This window comes from Rhipicephalus microplus, unplaced genomic scaffold, assembly GCF_043290135.1.
Source record: "Rhipicephalus microplus isolate Deutch F79 unplaced genomic scaffold, USDA_Rmic scaffold_493, whole genome shotgun sequence".
Lineage (NCBI taxonomy): Eukaryota > Metazoa > Arthropoda > Arachnida > Ixodida > Ixodidae > Rhipicephalus > Rhipicephalus microplus.
The window spans coordinates 7,139-12,500 of NW_027465054.1; the positions used below are offsets into that span (position 1 = coordinate 7,139).

The 5,362-nt window shown below is 58.1% G+C and overlaps 2 non-coding genes across 2 annotated transcripts; both read left to right on the plus strand.

Annotated features, from left to right (window-relative positions):
* The first annotated feature begins 1,176 nt into the window (after positions 1 to 1,176).
* LOC142794761 (small subunit ribosomal RNA) lies at positions 1,177 to 2,991 on the plus strand. Its single transcript, XR_012892599.1, has one exon. It is a non-coding gene; the product is annotated as a small subunit ribosomal RNA (ribosomal RNA).
* Positions 2,992 to 4,710: 1,719 nt separating this feature from the next.
* Positions 4,711 to 4,863, plus strand: LOC142794754 (5.8S ribosomal RNA). Its single transcript, XR_012892592.1, has one exon. It is a non-coding gene; the product is annotated as a 5.8S ribosomal RNA (ribosomal RNA).
* Positions 4,864 to 5,362: the final 499 nt, after the last annotated feature.

The following is a 5,362-nucleotide window of genomic DNA, read 5'->3' on the forward strand; positions in this document are numbered from 1 at the left end:
TTATAGGGGCACCCCGGCAGACGCAGAAAGAAAAAAAAAAATGGGGACATGGCGTGCGTCACCGTGCGGCTTCGCAGCGTTGCCGAAGTCGCCGAGCCCTTCGACTGAGCCGAACGGCGGACAGGGAACGTTGGTCGGCCGTTCTAACCTGTCGGTGCCACGCCGAGACGTCGTTAAGGAAAACCGCGTCGTGGGCCTCTACGACGCCGTCGAGTCGTTGTACGTTTGGTGTCCAGCGTGTCGGCGGCGAGTAGCGGACACGTCGTTCACGACTTCGGTCTTTCGCAGTCGACGCGAACTTGCGGAGAGTCGTGGTGCCTCACGTTTTCGGCAGAAACCGCGGCGGAATTTTCCCGTGCGTGCGCGCACGACCTCGGTGCTGTGCCGTCAGCGTAGTGTTGCACAAACTCGTGGCCTACCCAAGGTGCGGTACGTTTGCGGCCGTATCCTCGGTGGGAATTTCGTGAGTAGGGTCGCAAATTCTACGACCTCGGCGGGTTTGAGAGCGACGTAGACTTGTGGCACGCTCAACATGCCACACGTTTCGGGGCACACCCGCGGTGAAATTTTCTCGAGTACGCTCGTATTAGGGCCCAAGGAGGTCTGGGTACTTATCGCTGCTATTATGTGGGGGTTCTCGTGAGCGGCGTACGCGAAAGCGACCGGGTGTCTGATATGCGGCGGGCTTCGGCCTCGTCAAGCGTGTCCTCGGGTCTGCTCCAGGGGAATCCACGGCAGTCGTCTGCAGCCTCATCCGCTTGATGCGTTAGGGGCTGGTTGTCGGACGGTGCCGTTTTACCACGATATCGAGGTGTGTTCCGTGTCGTCCTCGGGCGATTCAGATGCGAAAGCGCCGAAGACGCGGGCGTGACCCGTCGTCTGGCGGCTTTGCAGTCTCGGCTCCGTTGCTAGTTCCGGCCGGTCCACCGACAGTGCAGCGGGCTTGGGCAACCCGCACGGCGCGACCGAGTCGATGCAACGAAAAAGAGCGAGCATGAACGTGCTTCTTGCCGCACGGCTCCCACTCGTCTTTCGGGAAGGTTGTGCCGTAGCGAGCTCGAACGCCGTCATCTCGGAGTGCAAAATAAGCGTGTTGGGGCGCCTGAAGGTGGCCTCCGCCGCACACAGACTGCGTCCGGCCCGCCGAGGGCGAGGACGGACGCGCAGTCGAACGATTACCTGGTTGATCCTGCCAGTAATCATATGCTTGTCTCAAAGATTAAGCCATGCATGTCTAAGTACATGCCGAAATAAGGCGAAACCGCGAATGGCTCATTAAATCAGTTATGGTTCCTTAGATCGTTTCTTCCTACTTGGATAACTGTGGCAATTCTAGAGCTAATACATGCAGTGAGCCTGGAGCCCTTTGGGTAACGGGTGCTTTTATTAGACCAAGATCGATCGGGTTTCGGCCCGTATTGTGTGGTGACTCTGGATAACTTTGTGCTGATCGCATGGCCACGAGCCGGCGACGTTTCTTTCAAGTGTCTGCCTTATCAACTTTCGATGGTAGGTTACTTGCTTACCATGGTTGTTACGGGTAACGGAGAATCAGGGTTCGATTCCGGAGAGGGAGCCTGAGAAACGGCTACCACATCCAAGGAAGGCAGCAGGCGCGCAAATTACCCACTCCCGGCACGGGGAGGTAGTGACGAAAAATAACAATACGGGACTCTTTTGAGGCCCCGTAATTGAAATGAGTACACTCTAAATCCTTTAACGAGGATCAATTGGAGGGCAAGTCTGGTGCCAGCAGCCGCGGTAATTCCAGCTCCAATAGCGTATACTAAAGCTGCTGCGGTTAAAAAGCTCGTAGTTGGATCTCAGTTCCAGACGAGTAGTGCATCTACCCGATGCGACGGCTCGGACTGAACATCATGCCGGTTCTTTCTTGGTGCACTTCATTGTGTGCCTCGAGATGGCCGGTGCTTTTACTTTGAAAAAATTAGAGTGCTCAACGCAGGCGAGTCGCCTGAATAAACTTGCATGGAATAATAGAACAAGACCTCGTTTCTGTTCTGTTGGTTTTTGGAATACGAGGTAATGATTAAGAGGGACGGACGGGGGCATTCGTATTGCGGCGCTAGAGGTGAAATTCTTGGACCGTCGCAAGACGAACTACTGCGAAAGCATTTGCCAAGAATGTTTTCATTGATCAAGAACGAAAGTCAGAGGTTCGAAGGCGATCAGATACCGCCCTAGTTCTGACCATAAACGATGCCAACCAGCGATCCGCCTGAGTTACTCAAATGACTCGGCGGGCAGCTTCCGGGAAACCAAAGTATTTGGGTTCCGGGGGAAGTATGGTTGCAAAGCTGAAACTTAAAGGAATTGACGGAAGGGCACCACCAGGAGTGGAGCCTGCGGCTTAATTTGACTCAACACGGGAAAACTTACCCGGCCCGGACACTGGGAGGATTGACAGATTGAGAGCTCTTTCTTGATTCGGTGGATGGTGGTGCATGGCCGTTCTTAGTTGGTGGAGCGATTTGTCTGGTTAATTCCGATAACGAACGAGACTCTAGCCTATTAAATAGGTGCGGGGTTCCCAGCACCTTACAACCTTCTTAGAGGGACAAGCGGCTCCTAGCCGCACGAAACAGAGCAATAACAGGTCTGTGATGCCCTTAGATGTCCGGGGCCGCACGCGCGCTACACTGAAGGAAGCAGCGTGTCTTTATCCCTGTCTGAAAAGACTGGGTAACCCGTGGAACTTCTTTCGTGATTGGGATAGGGGCTTGCAATTGTTCCCCTTGAACGAGGAATTCCCAGTAAGCGCGAGTCATAAGCTCGCGTTGATTACGTCCCTGCCCTTTGTACACACCGCCCGTCGCTACTACCGATTGAATGATTTAGTGAGGTCTTCGGACCGATGTCCGGCGCGGCCTTTCGGTTGCGCCGGTCTGTTGGAAAGATGACCAAACTTGATCATTTAGAGGAAGTAAAAGTCGTAACAAGGTTTCCGTAGGTGAACCTGCGGAAGGATCATTAACGGATTGTGAAGGGTGAGCGCCTCAGCTGCGTCTGCGCCCGACACTTTCTGCCGCTGACCCCGTTTGGACGCGGGGTCGGCTTTTCCCCACGGGGCTGCCTGAATGTGGAGCGGCACCCCGTGACAAATTGTTGCGCCCAGCGGACGCCAACACCGCGACCTTGGACGGTCGGCCAGGTGGCGGACGCGGGTACAAACGGCGCAACGCACTCATAGGTCGGCTTTCGACCCGCCACTGCACCGTGGCTCGAAGCGCTCGAAATGCGCGACCCGACCGCTGCGGGACCGCCTAGTACTGTAAACAGGAGCGGCGGAGCGCGAACGGCGAGTCGTGGTTACGTCGGTAGAAGGCGAGGCTGCGCGTTCCCGAAACGCCAGCCGAGTGCCCTCCCGACCGTTCGAGCGTGCAAGAACGAGACCCGACAATCGCGCGGCGACTGCCAAGTACGAGAGGAACGGCACAAGCGTCGGCGGTCGGTCAAGGAACTGGCGATGTGACGGGTCCGCTGTGCACCAGTGCATACCGTCCCGCCGTCCGCGGCAAGCGCCTCCGCGTCCTCGGGTGACGGAGGCTGCCGGTCGGTTCTTGCAGGCGAGGGATCTCGCTGGCACCGGTTCGCGTTGACGCGCGGCCGGTCATGGCACGGCGATGCGACGGCCGAGGTGCGCAGTACTCGATGGAGGAACCGCACGCTCCGATGACCGTCCCGCCCTCCGCGGCGTATGCGTACCGACCGTAATGGTTGCAGCAGCGCCGGCCGGCTTTTGAATTCGCCACACGAAACACGGTGCGAGATCGCGGTTAGGGGAGCGTCGACGTTGCCAGGCGTTTTGCTTGCTGCCGAGGGAAAGGCGGCACGGCCACGTCGCGCTCGTCGCGATTAGCGGGTCTGCGCGCTTTGGGAAGGTGCCGCAACGACTTGCCGAAAGAGGAAGCACGGAAGAACGAGGGACTTGGACGTCCCGACAATTGAACGCACTTGCGGCCAGGCCCTTGCTGGCTTCGTTCTTCCGCCTCGAGTAGGCTCGTACGCGGCTCCGGCGCCGAAAGTGGTCCTTGGCACCGACTTCGGTGGACGTGGGAAGTGCCGCGCAAGTACGGCGCGCCTGGCTCCACCTGTTGGCTAAAGTAGGCAGCCGGATCGGCATTTTGGTGTGCGGTGGCAAACCGTGGATGCGAAAAAAGCTTGTGCGATTTCGTGGAACAAAAAGCGGGGGTCCCCCTTTTTATGCGGAGGAGACCGACCCGCCCGCCGTGGTGAACCGCGACGCCACGGTAAAAACGGGAGAGGCTTGTCGATGGGACCGTGCATCCCGCGCTCCACGGAGGCCGGGAGGCGGCCGCCCGAGGAAATGTGTAGCCGTCGAGGCCCGCATCTGCGTGCACTCTTATCCAAATGGGTGTACCGCAGGCATTTTCTGGTTAGGCGGGCCAATGAGAGCGAGCACACAACGATACCTACGGGTCCGGCTTGGAGAACCGGCTTCGACGCCTCCCGAGTATTTATAGAGGGGTGGACCACGAAAGCACTCGCAAGTAGCGGAAGCGAAACGCCGTCCGAAACACACCGTTTGCTCGATTTGCGGCAGCCGAAAAAGGCGCGGCAGAGTTTTGGAGTCCAAGCGTGCGCTGAAAAGCGCCCTTCTTGGCCACTGTTTGGCCGAGTGCCAGAAACGTTTGGTTTTGACTGTACGGAATTGAACAAACACTTTTTCACGACTCTAAGCGGTGGATCACTCGGTTCTCGGGTCGATGAAGAACGCAGCCAGCTGCGAGACTTGGTGTGAATTGCAGGACACACTGAGCACTGATTCTTTGAACGCACATTGCGGCCTTGGGTCTTCCCTTGGCTTCGTCTGTCTGAGGGTCGGATCACATATCAAGAGAGCCTTCGGCGCACAAGGGAACGTGAGCCGTCGACTCGTTTTGACCGCGTCGGCAACACGGACAGCACGCTGAACACCTCACAGCGAGCGCCAACAGCGGCCACTCAAGGGCGAGACGGTGGCGACCGTCGTGCCAGAGCCCAACCGAAACGGGGGCGACCGACTGCATTGAGGATGTGGCACCTCGTTGAGACCGCCGCAGGACTTCGAGTCGGAAGGAAGCCTGCAGGGAAAGTGCGGTCGAGGTTGCGTACTCCTCTCTGCGACCGGGCGCGCAAGAGCTGCGAGAGCCACGGACGCGCAACTTTAACGCACGGTAAACACGAGGAGCGAAAGCCGGCCAGCAAAGCTTCTCCAGCCGTGCGCAAAGTGCGCGAGATCGCAGCCTTGCGTTGCGCTTGTTGCCCTCGAAGTAAGCAGGGTGTCCCGTAGACCGGGCGCTCGAACACGCTGCGGGGCCGTGCCTCCTCCAGGCTTTGCCGC